The sequence below is a fragment of the Prionailurus viverrinus genome, chromosome F1 (genome assembly GCF_022837055.1).
Source record: "Prionailurus viverrinus isolate Anna chromosome F1, UM_Priviv_1.0, whole genome shotgun sequence".
Classification (NCBI taxonomy): Eukaryota; Metazoa; Chordata; class Mammalia; order Carnivora; family Felidae; genus Prionailurus; species Prionailurus viverrinus.
In genome coordinates this window covers 24,018,432-24,035,966 of record NC_062577.1, presented here as the reverse complement: position 1 = coordinate 24,035,966, position 17,535 = coordinate 24,018,432, and the positions used below count along the sequence as shown (strand labels likewise).

Genomic DNA, 17,535 nt, shown 5'->3' with positions numbered 1-17,535 from the left:
GCCGTGTTGAGAGTAGACTGGAAGAGGACAGTGGTGAAAGCAGGAAGACCCAGGTAGGAGGCTATTGCGATAGTCCAAGTAAGAGATGATGGTGACTTGGACCAGGATTGAAGCAGTATGGGTGATGAGGAGCAAAATCCTGAAGGTTCTGAAGGAAAGTTTGATAGATTTATTGACAGGCGGAAATTGGATATGAGAGATAAAGAGAAGTCAAGAATGATTTGAAGGTTTTTGGCTTGAACAACTAGTAGGATTGTATTGTAAAGGGAATATCAGGAACTCAGATTTAGATATGTTAAGTTTGAGATAGATATTGGTCATCCACAGAGGAACTTGACTAGGTAGCTGGATATCTGACTCTGAACTTCAGAGAAAAGATTTGTGATAAACATATTTCTGGGCTATTATAACATATAAATGACTTTATTATTTTGTATTTTATTTATATTATGTTATGATTATATCATCATTGTAGCATATACATGGCCATTAAAGTTAGATGGGAGCAAAGCTGTTATGCATTCCATTTGGATATGGCCCAGATAGGTTTTATTTTTTTTCTTTTTTATAAATTTTTTTAATGTTTATTTATTTTGAGGGAGCGAGAGACAGAATGTGAGCAGGGGAGGGGCAGAGAAAGAGGGAGATACAGAATCCAAAGGCTCCAGGCTCCGAGCTGTCAGCACAGAGCCCAATGAGGGGCCCGAACTCACGAAACGTGAGATCATGGCCTGAGCCGAAGTCAGACGCCTAACCGACTGAGCCACCCAGGCGCCCCTAGATAGGTTTTCTTGTTTGAAGGAGAGGGCACTGAATTGTTTCAGGGCCACTAGCCAGGCTAGCTGTATAGTATAGTACAAGTATGTGTTAACCTTACAGGTTAGCCTCATGAGAGTAGGGGAATAGATCGGCATAAGCCAGCCTCGCTACTGGGAAAGCAGCCTCATGTGGTGAGTCAGCCATCATCGACGTCCTTTCTGTGAAGGGGAGCACATCCTGATTGCTGTGACAGATATGCAGATACAACTCACCTGGATAATGTCATTTCATCATGCTGACACCCCCTCATCCACATGTTGAGACATGCGCTGACATGTGCAATTGAATTCATTTCTTATTTTTCTTAGGGTTCATTCATCTCAAGGTGAGACTTTGAAATAGAGCTGACAAATGGGCCAGAGTAAACACAGATCAAAGCATACTAGGACTGGTGAACACTGCCTATTAAACTGGGAAGACAGCTTCTCCCAATTTATTGTCAGAAGGCATTTCCTTCAAAGGAGTCCCACATGGGTTGCACTGCAGTCAGCAATGTGGTGGGCACTGGGGGTGCAAAGAGGTAAAAGGCTTAGAGGGCCCTCTTAAGGGACTTATTATCTAATGGACTTATATGAAAGTTCAAATAATAAATAATGCAAGATGGAGGGTGCTAGAAGGCAAGGGCACAGCAAAGGCAGTGTGTGCCATGAGGAACACAGATAAGAGAGAGGCTCCTGAGTGCCATGGAGTCGGAAAAGTCTTATTTCCACAGGATATGAGGCTTGAGCTGGTCTTTGAGGAGTGGAGGCTCTTAAGTAAGAGAAGGAGAAGAAAGCCTCCCATATGTGGTTGTGCAGGCAGCACATAACAACTCTAAATAGCACCATATATATACTAATCATGTGCATAGTCAGTGACCCCAAGACAGAGAGACACTCCAGGAGGTAAGAAGCAGCATGAACAAAAACAAAAAGGCAGAATTGGGTATGATCTGGTGATTTTTTTTGATGGTTATCAAACACCCATCTACTTATTCAGCAAGTACTTATTGTCTGGCATCAACGAGCAGGCCACATTGACCATAGCAGAAGATCTGTGTAGGAAGGTAGTGACAAATAATGTGTGCTTGGTGTGCTATATTATGTGAGGCCTTGAATCTCAAACTAAGGAGTTAAGTACTTTATGCTATGGGCAGTTAGTAGCTGACAAAATCTTTTTGCACAAGAGATTGAATGTTTTAAAAATAATATGCTAGAAATCTGTCTTGGTAGCACCGTGCTCTCTGGCTTGGGTTATGAGGTAACTCACAGTAGAGAAGTGAAGGAAGGCCATAGGCTAGGAGAAGAGTTGAGAGTCCTAGTATGCTAGTTACGGTTAATGGAAAGACATGGAACCATGGGGTTGATTGTGTATTAGCCAAAGAGGTGCTTGTTAAGTGTTTACACTGCTTGAGTCCACAGTTCTCTAATACATATAAAGGGGAGACTGGAAAAAATTGAACATATGGGTCTCTCTCTCAGTTGCTCAAAGTCTAATTGAATATAAAATGCATGTCCACGTTGCAAGTCAATCTGTCAGTAAGAGAGGACAGAACTTAGATAAGCAGAAGTTGTAGTAAGTAAATTTAATAATTGCCAGAGCAACTAGTATTTATGGAGCTCCTTAATGGCTTAAAACATGACCATATATTATTACACTTGATTCTCACTACAACCTTACGAGATTGGTATCATCATCCCCATCTTACAGTAAGGAAAGCAGAATGCTGAGAGGCTGAAGAACCAATTTTGTCACCCAGCTTGTGAGTGGCAGGGCATATCTCAAGCTCTTAACTGATAGTTCCAGAAATTATGCTTTCCTACTCTTATGTTGTCTTGTGCTGCATTTTGTGTATCTCTTCTGTAGCCATGGGAGACCCTGGAGCAAGTGTTGGTAGTGTGAGAAGGGGAAGGGGACATTTTCCACTACTAGCTCTATGGGGTGGGGTGGTCCCTGACCCTTGCCAGAGTCTTTGCCTGTGCCAAGTGGTCTTATCTACTCGCAGAGACAGCTTTGTCAGCTGTGGTGAGGATCATGCTCAGGCCCACCATGAGTATATGCTTTTCTCAAGATGCATACAGGACCCTGCTGATCTAAGACAGTCAGTACAGGACCTCTCACTGCTCAGAATTCCCTTAGACTAATTATATAGTGTCCTTGAGTCACAGAGCCCCTACTCCTTTCTCCTGGGTATGTTTGGTTGACAAGGACTCCACCAACTCTCCTTGGCACAGATCCATCAGAACTGTCTCATGTCTGTTTCCATTCTCAAGTTATGCTTGGCATATCCAAGGTAAGACCCTCTGTTTCCTTCCCCCCAAGAGTCTTCTTCCACAGTGTCTTGGAAAGCCAGCTCTTGGCTCAGTAGAGGGCTATTCTCTTTCAAGGAGTCAAGGCTCTTTCATTATTGAGCCATCCTTGATTATGAGGGCAATGTTAGAGTAACTGATAGGTGTGTTCGTTTGCTAGAGAAGCCAAAAATTACCACAGGCTGTGTGGCTTAAACAACAGAAAATTTATTTTCTCACCCTTCTAAAAGCTAGAAGTCCAAGATGAAGGTGTTGGCAGATTTAGTTTCTCCTGAGATTTCCGTCCTTGGCTTGCAGACGGCCACCTTCTCGTTGCATCCTCAGTGTGTATGTGCATACCTGGTGTCCCTTCATCTGTCCATAGGAAGGTTGAATTAGGGCCCATCCTAATGGCCTTATTTTAATATAATCACCTGTCTAAATACATCCTATCTCCAAATATAGTCACATGTGGTCATACTGGGAGTATGAATTTTGGAGGGACACAATTCAGACCGTAAGAGTGGGGAAACTCTCCACACTTCATCTTTCTGTTGTCTCCACTTCCCCCAACACCTTTTCTGGAAGTTCATTTGGGCTGGATCCAGAGGATAAAGGGTGAAATCTGAAGTGGTTGCTTAAAAACTACACAGTAAGTTCCTTAAGGACAAGGACTACACCTTAAATGATTTTTTCTGCCAGAGTTTAACAAAGAGTAGACACAGAGTAGGTTCCCAAATGTTTGCTGAATGATTAAATGATTAGGGGATTTGTCTGAAGCAGGAGTATAAATTTATAAATTTCTGTTTAATCAAATACAGTGCTTAAGACTTGTATAGATTTTGTAGATTATAAATTAAAACATATCAAAATGCAATAAAATACCTTTTAAATTCAAATAATACAAAACGAATCTCATCTTTCTTAGATGTGTGGTATAAAGCAAATGATGCAAAGCTAGAAAGTTTTGCTTCCTGCTCTACTCCTCATGGGCTTTTGGATCTTGAGGGATTAGTCTCTCTCAGGATCTTTTATCATCAACAAAACCAGGGATGGAATCTCAGATGACAACTAGGCTTCACAATGCATGCAGTTTTTAGTCAATGGACACAGTTGTCTGGAAAAAGATTCTGAGGTCATGTGTAAACTCATCTTTGAAGAGTAGCTTGAATGATTAGCCTTATCTACCAAATGCACAGGAGAGAAAAGAGGTGGCATTGATAGAGATGTTCTCTGAGGTCACTCTGAGAAATAAAGTTCTATGAATTTATGATTCAGAGAAGGCACTTCAGAAACTTGCTGGGCCCAAAGTCATCACCAAGAACATCTGCTTGCATTGTACTGTTGATATGTAGGAGTGCTTATTGGCAGCGATTTCTGGTCAACCAAATGCTGGGTGAGTACAGAGTATGTGACTTGATCTAAATTCAGGAAAACATGCACAGGGCGTGGGACTTCCATATGTAAATTTATTTAATTGCATTGATGTAAAATGTGCAATTAAGAGGGTAATGAGAGTGGTTATCTCTAGGTGATGATTGTGGGTAATTTTTGTTTTTCTGTTTATGCTTTTCTTTTCATATGTTCATGTATTACTTTTATGACTAGCAGAACAAAATCTTATAAAAATAATTAACATTCTAGCTCTATGGTGAAAGAACAATGAAAAATTTCAAAATTCAGTTCAGTTCTTTCCAACAAACATTATCCGTCTCATTCAGTAAACATTTATTTAGCATTTACAGTGTTACAATAGTACTGTGAGGGTTATAAGTAATTATCATTCAAGATGGATAGCACAGGATAAGATGTTTTACAGAAGAGAAAGCTATTGAACTAGGTCTTATGGGAAGAGTGAGCAATGGATAGAATGTGTAAGGTGGAAATCTCAGTTGAAGGAAATAACACCTGTATCTAAAAAATGTATGTTATCAAGGGACTGTAAAAGGTCAGGTTTAGGTGTATGGCAGGGATCCTATCAGGGAGTAGAAAGAGGTAAGGTTTGACATGCACGTCAAGCCCAGATGGTTGTGCTCATGGTCTCCAGTTGGTGAGCAGGGTGTAGCTACTGCAGAGCTGTGAGCAGAAGAAGGCCATAACAGAGCTGTAGATTGGAAGAATTGACTGTGGTCACAGAGTAGGTTAGAGGGGACTCATCAGTCCAGCACAGTTGTTCAGGTATGGGGGAATGTTGTCTAGGCATTCCAGAGTTTAGAAAAATGTCTTTCAAGGTGGTATATACATCTGGGGACATCAGACTTCTTCCACAGTGTTCATAGTTATTACAAATTAGGGAAAATGAGGTTTAAGCTGTGTCACTAACATGCTTATCCAGTGGGTGAGGCTAAAGGTTGCTAAACTTTTTGGAATCGTGATACAATAATTTCATTGTTTTAGTGTCGTGTCTTGTCAACCCACCTCTGCTTTCTCTGTCTAGCCTTTTTCCACCCCGTTATTGACATTTAGTTCATATTCATTTTAGTACTAAAGTGAACTAAATTATTTCTGTATTATGAAATTCACATTTGAGATCATTTAGACATATTCTGTAATTCTGGAAGCCAGAATCATAAGACTAGTTAAATCATATTCTTTAAAAAAAAAAAAATCACACCAAGAAGCTAGATGGAGTGATGAAGTGCTGAGATCTGTGTCCCTTAGATGACTGGCCAAGGTCAATAACCTGCCCCAGGTGAATCCTGCTCTAGGTGAAGAGCTCAGCTGTTCTACTGCAAAAGCATGTGTCCAGTTATGATCTTTGAGGGTATTTCAAGAAGCTTTCCTTTTCTTAGATTCTTCAGCAACCCCCAGGAATGGAAACACTTTCAGGGAAAACATGAGACTAATTCAGGAAGTAAATGTCCACAGCAATTACAGAGAAGAAGCAGGGGCTGTATTCCTAAAGAAGGACTCTGTGCAACAAGATTATCTTTCTTCTATTAAAAATTGGAAATCCTTTCTCCTAGGAGTTCATTGGCAGACTTCTTTGTAGTCTTATAGTCAATTTAAAAATATATCGCTTCTGAAAGATGTGAGCTTGAAGTGAATGCTATCACATGAATCATTTTTTTTTTACCATAGAAAAGTCTTTTAGGTGGGGTGTTGATGTCAAGATTAACTCAGAGAAAATTGGCTGCAGTTAGGGCTAAATGATAGTGATCATTCCAAAACTCATTAAGAGTCTGAAAAATGAATATTTAGACTTTATCCTTGACCAAAAACCATTTGTCCCAGAGTGAAACATGGTAGCTGGAGAATGGCAGTTCAACAACCTGAAGTGTAGGCGGGCCTTTCTTTATGAACTAGGCATGTTCTTGACATTTTGTGTGTCAATCAGCTTTTTGTAAATGGAATCTTTTTTTTTTTTTTTCATTAACTTACCCTGTAATTTCAGCAATGTTTAACATTCCTTCCTGATTGATGTTGAGTTGGCAGTTAACTGTGAACATTCAGCTTTGGAGTTTAGTGCTTCTTTCTCAATTTCTTGCTCTTTTGCTCTGCTCTCTTTCTTTTAATGACTGCTTGAGGAACAAATACTCTGTCAGGTGTAGTCATAGGTGTTGGGGATATAAATATGCATGACAGGTAAATAATTACCAAATGATAGGTAAGTGCAATACTGGGAAATGCAGGGAGCCCATGATAGCACAGTGTTCCTCTGTCTAAGGAGGTGAGGGAAGTGTAGGTGTCTGAGCTGAGTGCTGAAGGAGATGAAGATTAAGAGGAGGAGCTTGCTTGGGTGATGCCCACCCCAAAATGACAAGGATCAGAGGCCTGGCTGAGATCAATTGGCTGGAAGGATTTTGATGTTGAGTAGTTTCGGCATTGGGACAGGCACTTAGCAGTGGATGGTTTTTGCTTAGCCTTCTACATGGAGTGAATATCGGTGGAAATTTGTTCCCATTCTTTGTTTCTCTAATGGTTGGGAGGAGTTGTTTTACTGTTATTTCCTCCTAACTTTTCTGTCAAATACACTTGTGGAGTTTCTATAATATGGATTGTGTTGCTTCAAGCTGTAATTCAACCTGTAAGACCAAATCTTAATATTCGTGAAACAGAGCCACCCCAAATAAGAGGAAAGGGAAAAGAATATCAATCTTTTCATTTCCAGTAGGAATTTGATTCTGCATCTTTAAAAAAATGGTTATATAGAAATTACAATTTTTTCAGTGGCAGAGGACACCCACCATAAGTAATGTCAAAAGACAATTGATAGACTGAGAAAAATGACACAAAATAAGCTTCTAACATAACTGATACACAAAGAGTTTCTACAAATTCATAAGAAAAAGACAGTCACCTAGAAAAAAGGACAAAGGATGTGAACAAGAAATTCAAAGAAAAGGAAATCTATATGGCTAATAAACACCTGAAATGATACTAATACTCAGAAAATGCAAATTTCATAGGGTGCATTTTTGTCCATCTGATTGGCCGACATTTAAGGGTCATAACATCCAGTACCTGTGAGCATGTGGAGGAAAAGGCATTGATGAATTTATGGTGGGGAGTATTTGATGGATTGCTACAACCTTTGAGGGAATTAATACTAAAAACAAGTATTCTCTTTGATTGCATAAGCCCATTGTTGAGACATCCACCTACTGAAATAAAAAGCTGGTTGATAAGGACATAATAGGTAAGAGAGAATATTTCAGCCTTATTTTATAGCCCCAAAACAAAAGCAAATGCCCCTGTGGTGTGTGTATTTTAACGAATTCAATCTATATGTTTGTCCTGGAGGGATATTCCTAATGTGTTTTAAATAAGAAAAGCAAGTTAGAGTAATGTGTATAGTAGGATTCCATTAAAAAATAGCAAAACACTATACATAAGTTTGAATGTGCATGGAGGTGGGTGGGGAAAGTGTGCACATCAAGCCATAAACACATGTGTAAACACAGCAGGATGGGAAGGGAGATGAGGGGAAGCTAAACTTTTTCTTTTCTTTTTTTTTCATGTTTATTTATTTTTGAGAGAGAGTGTGAGCGGGACAGGGGCAGAGAGAAAGGGAGACAGAATCCGGAGCAGGCTCCAGGCTCTGAGCAAGCTGTCAGCACCCAGCCTGACGTGGGGGTTCGAACTCACAAACTGCGAGATCATGACCTGAGCCGAAGTCAGACGCTTAACTGACTGAGCCACCCAGGCGCCCCTAAACTTTTTCTCTACACATCTTTGTAGTGTTTGACTATCAGTTATTCCTAATACACATTGCTTTTGCAATTTAAAATATCACAAGTACAACTGAAGTAATTGCTTAAAAATTAAGAACTGATTAGGACACCTTTGTTACTACTGTTGTTCAAACCAGCTAAAAAACAGTTACATGATGCCGGGTGAGGTGAACTCCTTGGCTCACCATCCCATGGAACAGAGTGTAATTGACACTACCCACTGCACCTGTTTTAGCCTCTCTGCTTTTAGGACCTAACATTTATTCATTAATCCATTCTTCAATTTCTTACTTTAGTTATAATTTTAATAAATATGTAAACAAATATATATGTATGTATGTACACACACACACACATATGTTTATCTATATGTAGATAGGTAGGTAGATAGGTAGGTAGGTAGATTGCCTACTATGTGCTAGGCTTTCCACACATACTTGCTTTGAGTCCTGCACACTTCCCAAGCGGTAGTGTTGTGTTTTTCTAACTCTGACCTAATTCTTCCTAGGCCAGACAGGCTAGCACCTGCTGGAATTGCCCTCAGGTAGCTGAAAGGCCCTACTGGAAGGAGCTTGGGTTTTGTCACCCTCAGCTGGGTGTTGCTCCTTGGAGGCCTGCTCTCCAAGAACAAACCAACCAGGCCTGGCACTGCGTAATAGGGGCATTTTCACAAGCTTGGTACCCACAGGTGGTGGTGGTGGTGGGGTGCCAGCCAGGTGCAGGGTCCTTGGTTAATTAGGCGATTATGGTGGTCCTGCAGTCCGGCTGTGTGCTAATGAGTCTGGGAAGCCTCAGGCTGTGAATGGACTTCTCTGCAAAGAGCTTGAATATTTCAGGTCCCAGGGTGACTTTTCTTTCGGGATAGTTTCATAGGACCACTCACACCCTTAGACCCTATCCTCCCCTCTCTGAATGCCTTTTTTGGGGGGTATATCCTTTGTAATGCCATCAATTATTGCACTTTCCAGTCTCCTTGGCTGGATCTTGGGCAGTCTGAGGTCAGGAATTTTCTCTAGGCATTTGCTCCCCGCCAGCACTGTGCTTTGGGCATAGTTGGTGCTCAGTCAGATGACAGATGCCTGAAGTGTTTGAGGATCCTGGGGCAGGCCTGGGGCTGTATCCCAGAGGCGGGGGCTTGTCCCAGTAGGCTTAGTGGAGATAGTGAGGATGGACCTTTCAGCCCAGGAACTCCTGTTAGCCCCTCAGAGGGAAGTGAACCCTGGAGAAGGTGAGGAGAGGGAGAAGCTGAGTCCTCGATTTCCAGGGAGAATGCTGAAAGCTCACCTATTAAAATGCCCACTTTATTCCCACTCACTGAAGCTGAAAGGAGAGAGTTGAGGAACCTTCCATGTGCCCACTTGTCCTGATTCATGGTGGCTGGGCCCCCAGGAGAGACATCTGACCCACACGGCCTTTCCCAGGGCCCTTGACTGACCACAAGTCCAGAGAGATGAGGTGTGGTGTGTGTGTGTGTGTGTGTGTGTGTGTGTGTGTGTGTGTATACAGACACTACAGACACAGACACTACAGACACATACACACAGAGCTCAGATTTCACGTAGCAATAGGAATACTGCTCAGTGGATCTCAAGGCCCCACAAAAACTCAGTATTTTGGGGAATCTCAGAGTACACGAAGCAAGAGACGGGTATAAGTAACAGCAAGTTGGTCTTGGAGTCCTGAGGTAGAGTTCACTCTAGTGTGGCCCCAAGGACTTTAGACTGAACCAGAGTCACCTTGGACTGAATGAGCTGATGCAGTATTGACAGCTACACATTCTCTATGGAACATCTTTTCTCACTCTCTCTCCACCTTGTAGCCAATGCAGGGATGCCACTGAGGGAGATCAACAGGGATTTGTTGATCCCTGGCTCAGAAGGAACGATGGGTGTGCATTTTCCCTTTTATACCGACATTCCAGAGGAGCTAGTTATAAAGGCATAGTGTAACCCAAGAATGCAGGTTTCAAAATAAGAGAGCTCACTTCTATTCCAAGCACTGTCAGCAGCTTTCTGTGTCACCTTGGTAGGAGGTGGGGCAGAGGGAGAATTCTGGGATCAGCTATCCTCCAAGGAGCTTATGCCATTCTCACCAGGATGCTGGAGGATCAGGTCAGCAACACCTGTCTTTACAGAAGTGAGTTTTGTTTAATATTTAACTCTTAAAGAACCAATGATAATAATAGCCTGTATAACCTACTCCCCTGCTTGATTTGTGTGGCCCATTTTTACAAAGCTAATCTGTCAGAGGAACTTCATTTATAAAGTTCCTTACTGCTGAGGCTGTGTGTCCCGACTGTGGGCCATGTATGTGGATACTGTGGAAATGAAATTTGTACCTTCTGAACCCATGCCGGGTGATTTGATTCTGAGCTGAATAGAAATATAGCCTGTACAAATCAAATATGCTTCTAGAGGATCTGTTGTCTTGAAGGTGCTTGGAGGAAAGATAAAGACATTCAAGACACGGTCCTTCTCCTCAACGAATATGCAGCCCAGCCAATAATTTTATAAAGCTTCTAGGGGTTGCATATGCAATATCATAGTCTTTTGAGTTTGAAGACTATTATGATTACTGTTATCGATTATTCTTTATTGAATACTCCCTAAGATACAGATATTCCCTTAGATTGAGGTCCATGGAAGTCAGTTCTGCATTGGAGAATTGCGTGCATAATGTGTATTGGGTGTACCTTGGGAAATGTACCTGAGGAAGCCTGGAGGCCAAAGTTGGGCAGAGGGAGGACTGACCCACACCAACAGAGCTAGCTAGATGTGAGGTACAAAGGCAATTCCACTGAGGGATGCAGCTGTGAGCTATCAGAAGCAGATGTTCCCAGCAGCAGGAAGATGGGAGTGTGTCCTCTCTGAGGAAAAGAATTGGCTAGAACACATAGTGTCCACCTGCAGAATGCTTTCTGCCTGCCATACCTTGAGTTGGGTGTTTTAGCTACATTATTTTTAGTTCATATTTTTTTAAAGGTGAGGCAATTGTTGGGCAGAAAAGCCAAGTAACTTACCTAAGAATGCACAGCTAATACATGATGGGCTGTTAACTATCAGACTGTACTCCTCATTTGGTCTTCACAGCACTGTTCCATGATAGAGATTATCATCCCATTATACAGATTGAGAAATTGAGGCATGGAGAGTTTAAATGATTTGCCCAATGTCACATAACTAATAAGAGATGAAGCCATTGTTTTCTCATTGTCCTATAGTGTCTCACAGAGGTAACCTGTCCAGTGAAAGACATCAGTTTGGGCTGGAATAAACATCACAGCCCTTGGATAATATATGGACCACCAGTTGTCTCCCCTCTCCATTACTGTAGACAGAATCATGTCCTCTGTTGTGGACAAATGAGCATGGTCTTTCAAGTCAGGCAGACATGGGTTTGAATCCTGGCTCTTTGTTTTACTACTTCTCTGAGTTCAGTTTCATCATCCATAAAATGGGAGTAATAATGACCACTTTATTGGGTCATTATGAGGATTAAAAGAAATCAAATACGAGAAATCTCTCAGCACATCCTTTCCCATCCTCCTTGCCCCCCAAAGAGGGATCAAAGCTCCGTAAGGATTTTCTGAGGGCAGATACTTTGAACATGATGGTGCTTTATTAATTTATCTTTTCCAAATTTGCTTTCTTCTCTCACACCAAGGGATAGCAAGACTAAGTCTTCCATGCAGTTTGCTCAGAATTCTAACACTAGCCTATTAGTCTAATCATAACAGAGTTCTTGGAAACAAACATAGCAACAGCAATTATATTTTACTTTTAATGTCTGATTGGCTGAAATTTGCTTTTACTAAGTTATTTCCATCAAATGTATGGAGCATTGTGCATTTGGCTTATCTCTGTGTCCTCCTCTTGCAGCCCCATCTAGCCTCATCTAAGGCCTCATCTAGCCTTTATTGTGGAAGCTGATTTGATATGTGTTTGCCTTGTGGGTGCCCTCGAAGCTCCAGCCATTCCCAGCAAAGGGCTGGGATGATCTTGTGAGTCTTCTGTTTCTCGTTATCCCTCTGCTCTCCCACCAGAATCTCTGGCCTTGAATCTTCATGTGAGTTCTGCTCCTGTGCCCCTTCCCCACTGGGTCTCCTCCCCTGGCTTCTAGACTAATCCTTCCCCAGTCTCTGAGCCCTGTCTCATTGACCTCTTCTGCTTCCGGCCCTGCAGGAAGGTGGGCTCCATTCCTTTCCTCTTGAGTTACTCCTCTTTTCTCACAGTGTGTCCCACAGGGTACCTGAGCCATCCGCCCAAGCCAGGCTGTGTTAGGGTATGAGCCTAGAGCAAACCCAAGTGCCTCTACATTGCTGGGTCTTCACTCCCTGTCAGGACCTATAACTATTCTGCCCTTACAAAGAAATGGTCTTTGCAGGTGGCCCAGCTGGGGGCCAGACCCCATGTGGGGAGCTTTTCCCTTAAGTTTTCCCCTCACTATGTCCTTCCTACTCAAGCTTAGATCCTTCTGCAGAGCTTAGGCCTCAGCGTAGGTGTGTCTAGTGCCTGCCTATCTTGGGGGGCAGAGCAGGGGTGGTGAGAGGAGCTGTACCTGTTGCTATGGCAGCGCCCAGCTGAGATCATGAACCCATTTCATTCCCAGGAGATTTCAAGGTGAATCAGTCTCTCCTCACCCACTCCCTTTCTCTTCCCTCTCCACCTCTCACCACATCCCTCGGTTATCTTCCCTCCCCTTCACTCAACCTCAGGCTTTCTCCTTCCTCAGATTTCTCTTCCTTTTGCTCCAAGATACATCTGCGGAGCAACTGAGGCTATGCATGGCAGACTTGTTTATTTTCCTAGACCAGTGTTTCTCAAACTTTAGCAGGCATCCCCTAAAGAGCTTGTTAGAACACAGTTTCTGAGTGTTGAGTTTTATCCCTAGAGTTCTGATCTGAAGGGCTTCGTTGGGACCCAAGAATGTGCATTTCCAATAAGGTCCCAAAAGATGCTGATGCTGTAGGGCCAAGGACCATCCTTTAAGAATCACTATTCTGGACTAGGTTTGCCCATGTTGAACTAGTTATGGCTGGAATATTCCTTTGTGCTTTGATTCTACATGGTTTGATTAGCTCATTCATCCATTCATACAACATGTTTATTGAGCACCTTTTCAGAGTACTGTGGCAGCTACTCTCTATACAAAGAAACAAAAAACCTTGTCCTCCAAGAGTTCACAGATTTGTACAGCGGACAGACAAGTAAATAATTATTATATGGTGTGATAAATATTATAATAACCTGCAAATAATGAAAAAGGTTTATAAGTAGGCACTGATCTTGTACAAGGAATGTAAAATATTTAAATCAGATGAACATAAATTCATTCATATAAAGTGATTCATTCTTTTTTTCTTTCCCTCCTTTTCCAGGGTTAGGGGAATCAGAGCTTAACCTACTTAAATAACATTAACATCTAGTGTGTGTGGAGCATTTACTATGTTTCAATTGCTGAACCACATACAGAATATATTGATTAAAACTGCTGGGGTCAGACTTCTAGCTGTAACCTGGTCACTTACTCTCTGTGCGGTTTGAGACAGGTTACTCAACCACTCTGTGCCTCAGTTTCCTCATCAGGGAAAAATTCTATGGAACTAGGATCTGCTTCAAAAGATCTTGAGAAGATTATAGGTGCAAAAAGGGGCAAGATGAACATAGTAATTGCTCTAATAAAAAGTTGCCTCTTACTATCAATATTTTGTAACCTCATGCTGAATATCAAACAGTTTGCTTAAAGAAATGTATACCCTCCAGACTAAATAAATCACCAGGATTTAGCCAAGAGAATGGTTTGGGGCTAGGTCTGAATGTGGGGATTGGAGGAACTCAGAGCAAGCCTGAAAAGTGCCTGGGGCTCTACCCCTACTGGGAAGCAGCCTTAACTGGGGCAACCAGGGACTCACTTTATCCAGATGAGGCATAAGAAAGGCCTTGAAAAGGGGCACCTGGGTGGCTCAGTAGGTTAAGCCTCCCATTTAGGCTTAGGGCATTATCTCCCCATTCATGAGTTCAAGCCCTGTGTAGGGCTCTGTGCTGACAGCTCAGAGCCTGGAGCCCGCTTCAGATTCTGTGTTCCCCCCTCTCTCTCTCTCTCCCCCTTCCCTGCTTGTGATGCCTCTCTGTCTTTCTCAAAAATAAACAAACAAAAGGCCTGGAAGGATGGCCAGGATTTTCACTGTGCTTTTTTTCTTTTTTCTTTTTCTCTTTCTCAGGGTTAATTGTCAGGATTGATTCTTAAAAGCATTTTTAGCAGAGACAACATCCCTACCCAACAAATCTTAAGAGGGAAGAATCCTCAGGCTGGGATGTAGAATTTCAAACTTAGCTTTGCCATTGAGACAGCCAGGTTCGCCTTCCTTGAGAGATGCTTTCTCCCCCATCCCCCATCACCTTCATGCCCAAATGCCATATGGTTGGTGCTGTCAGCATTAACTGGGTATTTCCTAGCAATGCCCTCCAGAGAGGCTATGTTTTCTATTGCTTCCCCTGAAGCATAGTCCTCTCCCCTCCCAGATACCCTCCCCAGCTCCAAGGGATGTGATTCTCCGTTGTGTTTTTATTCCAAGATCAGGGAGTGTTCCCTTAATCTTTGGGGCCCTCTACGGACTGCAGTCCACATTGATGCTGTGTGTCAAGTCTGAATTTTCTGCCTCCCTCAGACCTAACTTCCCAGCTGAAACTGTAGCTGGATGGGAAGGCAGAATCATAGCAGTTTTGTTTTAATCCTTTCCTGACCTCCTCAGAAATAAGGGTGATACAGCCTTTCTCCTTCCAGAGAGGATTAGAAGCTAAAGTCCTTCCTGGAAGATACACCTGGGAAGGGCTTATTAAGTGATAATCCCTGATCAACCCCCTCACATCATCTACTAACTCTGCCCTCTTAGTAATGAAATAGACTTCTAGGCATCTAATTAGCTCTTTGAGAAATTTTCTTTCTCATCACCTTTTCTTTCTTTTCTCCTTTCTGCTTCCCTTGGATTTAATCAGAGCCATGCATTCGGCTTATTAACTTATTTATTCATTCATTTATTCATTCATTCATTCATTCAACAAGCACTTGCTGAGCACCTACTGAGAGCTAATTTGGGTTCTGGGGCAGATGCATGGACAAATAACACCTATTACTTGTTCTTAAGGGGTATCAAGTCTTGGAGAGGAAGATGACATTCAAGCAGTAATTACAGTACAAAGTTAAGTGGTATGACAGCACCAAGTGCAGGGAGTAATGAGGGTGAATGACTCTGGGAAGGTTTCCCAGCATAGGTAACCTTTATGCAGGGTATGTGTAGAGGCTTTCCAGGTGGGAAAAGTGGAGGTTTTCCAGGCGGTGGGGACATGAGCAAAAGCACAGAGGTATGAAAGAACATGAAATATGAGGGCATTGCAAGAAGCAGGGTGTGGTCATGTGACTTGGTCTAGGGAGAGGCAGCAGCTGTGAAGTCAACTGGAGAGTTTAGGCTGGGGTCAGTCCTGGGAGGGGATTTGGCAAGGGTGACCATTCGAGGGTGTTAAGCACAGGAGAGACAGAGTGAGATATGTTGGTTACAAAGAACACCTTTCCCCTGCTCTGAAGACTGAAGCCGACTGTGACTGGGAATCACTTGTCCCACTTTACAGGGTTACCCTGGCAACAGAGTGGCATTTGGCCTACTAGCCAAGGAACTAGCTGTGACAGTCTTCCTACCTTATGAAATGTCCATGGCTCAAAATAATCCCATGAGTTAAGATGTGCACACCAAATGACTTGAAGCAATATACCATTGGATGGGATTACCATATGCAGTTGGTCAGAAAGTATTTACCCTGCTAGCATTGCTGTTGTAAATACTCGCATTCGTAACTCTGTTCTCAAGAATGTTCCAAATTAAAACAACATTGTTATTTTTGTCTCCCACCCCTAATACAAGAAGCAACACAATATAATATCTTGAGAAGAGGCCAAATAAGAGTTTGGATATTGGTTCTATAATATACTGACTGTATAGCCTTTCTGAGCTTGGATGTTGTTGCTGTTGTTTGTTTTTAACATGTAAACTTAAAATTGCACCTCTCTTGTACATAGTTGTGAAGATTAGATTTAATGTATATTATGCACCTGGTTCAGTGTCTAGCATAGAGTAGATACAAAACAAGTGGAAGCCATGATTATTTTTCTTCCTAAGCTACACTGGAGTCTTAGGCTATAAGTCACAGGAAAATATATAGGTAAAGATGTTTTAATCAGGTCCTCTTCGTACTTCTAGAAATAGGTTTGACTGGGCCCATGTTGGAGCTGTCATTCAATAGCTTATATAGATTCTTGTATTAGTCACCTATCATCATTACTCGTGGTGCATTCCACCTTACTGAGCAACAAAGATAGTTCTGCAGAGAATGGTAAAGGCAAAAACTGATTCTTTCCAGTGACTCCTAGATTGGACAAACAATGAACATCATTGTTCTGTTATCTGTATTGTTTCAACCTTGTTATACCCCAAAACCAATGGGAATGCTCAATTGCAATGAACTTTGTGTGTCTTATGGGAGTGAGGAAGAACAAGAAGAATTTCTAGCAGCGAAGTGAAGAAGACAGTACAAAATCAAGAGATGAGAAAAGAGAAGGGTTTGGGAGAGTGGTAGACTTGGAACCTAGGAATGAAAGTCCATGAGGGAGAGGAGAAGCAAAGTGAGGAATATGGTCTGAGTGGGAAGGGATCTCACATCTGTTGTCTGATGTAGGCACCTACTCAACTGAGGAACTCCCTCCTCAGTGTCCCTAACAGATGGTAATCTTGCACAGTTATTCCCATTTTTTTTCACATCATGGCACACATAGAAAATAATATTTGTATAACACTGAGGTAAATGGATGAGGCTGCTTACAAGTGGAGGTGACCAACCTGGGGACTCTGACAGGTGAGTAGAGCAATACCTTGAGTACACCTGTAACCCAGTGTGCTTTGAGAAACTCAAACCCAGCAGGACCAGAGTGGAGAACCTCACCCATGCACTCTCAGGACAGCACCTCAGGTGCTAAATAGGCACATTGGACTGGGTATTTCATTATAATCATTCATACAAATGCAAATTTACTGAGCATGTTTTCCAGAGATATGTCTTGGATTCTGAAGTTGGAGAATCCACGGTTTCTTAAAAGCCATGGTTTCTTGCTTTCACAGTGTTCTCACTAGGGAGTAAGAGTGTTTCCTCTGGCCACCAAACTTGCCTGTAGCTTCTTCAGGGAACCAACTGGGCTTACCAGCCTTGTGTAGTGTTTGACACACAGTC

The 17,535-nt window shown here is 42.2% G+C and overlaps 1 protein-coding gene across 3 annotated transcripts in view; it reads left to right on the top strand.

Moving 5' to 3' along the window:
* CACNA1E (calcium voltage-gated channel subunit alpha1 E) overlaps positions 1 to 17,535 on the top strand; it is a 313,280-nt gene that overhangs the window by 138,995 nt on the left and 156,750 nt on the right. The gene's annotated exons all lie outside the window — the stretch shown is intronic.